Source organism: Aplysia californica, unplaced genomic scaffold, assembly GCF_000002075.1.
Source record: "Aplysia californica isolate F4 #8 unplaced genomic scaffold, AplCal3.0 scaffold00007, whole genome shotgun sequence".
NCBI lineage: Eukaryota > Metazoa > Mollusca > Gastropoda > Aplysiida > Aplysiidae > Aplysia > Aplysia californica.
In genome coordinates this window covers 2,470,721-2,471,946 of record NW_004797277.1, presented here as the reverse complement: position 1 = coordinate 2,471,946, position 1,226 = coordinate 2,470,721, and the positions used below count along the sequence as shown (strand labels likewise).

The window sequence follows — 1,226 nt, the reverse complement described above, 5'->3', positions numbered from 1 at the left end:
TTCCTTCCCGTCACTACAAACGACCTCACTATCCTTCACCCTCCATTAGCCTCTTCATTCAGTAACTCGCCCAGTCTGCCCTCCCAACAACCGCCGCGATATTTGCAAAAAGCAAAGAGGTTAGAGAGAGAGAGAGAAAAAAAAGAAAAGAAAAAGAAAGTACACATGTATAACAAACCGCAAAGGTAAGCAACTCTCTCAGTTGCCATGTGTACTAGGCGCAAGATTGATAGTCCGTTCGGCACGCTATAAGTGTGGATGCACAAATCCCTAACACACAAGTTGTGCTGCAGCTTTTTTTGGGGTTTTTTTTTTTTTTTTTTTGGGGGGGGGGGACTGAGCGTCCACTTAAACTAAACAGGTAACAGGAGTAAATCGTTTATGCAGCTGTTTTAAGTTTCTTGTTTGTTTGTTTGAATAAAGGCAGCACCTCGACACGATGTTAACCTTTTAAAGCAGGGACAAAGTAAGAAAGACAGGCTAGAAAAAAAGCAGAGAGAAAGAAAGGAAAAACGATGCCCACCGACAACTCGCTTTAAATTTTTAGCTGATTTCATTTTGTAGGTATTTTACTGCTCATGTCTTACTGACCAATACAAAAAAAAACAACTGCACCGTAGTTATCAACATAACAATATACCTACTTAGACGCACAGGGAGGAAATGTAACATAACAAGACGCCAGTCAGAAAAATCCGCAAACCAGTTCGGGAATGACATTTTAACTCTCCAGCTTCTCTTTCCTTTAGCCCTGCTTAAGAATTAATGCCTTCATGTCCCTTATTATTCTAACTGCTTCCCTCTTGGGCGGAGACCGTTAAAGAAGAAGATCCTATTTAAAAACCTCCAGATTAACTACTGTATCTCCGCACCCAACTTGAGAATTCTTCTTAATTTGTTTAACTTATGCAAAAAATGTTGAAACGTGGTAGTCTTAATCATAATGAGATTAAACCTTAACAGGCTACTGTCATGACTACCATGTTGGCAATTAGAATGCAGTGGAGGTAAAATAGGCGACGTGTAATTTGAAAAAGAGACAAAAGTTTATCTCTCTGTCAGACATAATGGATGGCAGCTTGAAACGCCACGCGACCGGCTTGCCTTTCCCGACGAGTCAGTCCAGAGCTGAGGTCTTTTGGGGACATAGTTTAGGGTAAGACCGAGAGAAGACAGGAGCGGGAATTTAATCTGATAAGCCACAGGGGCTTGCTGGTGTATCTGTG

At 41.4% G+C, this 1,226-nt stretch overlaps 1 protein-coding gene across 1 annotated transcript in view; it reads right to left on the bottom strand.

The window, feature by feature from the left end:
- Positions 1-1,226, bottom strand: part of LOC101855385 (cysteine-rich motor neuron 1 protein) — a gene marked incomplete in the record, with an annotated part of 138,411 nt that overhangs the window by 119,118 nt on the left and 18,067 nt on the right.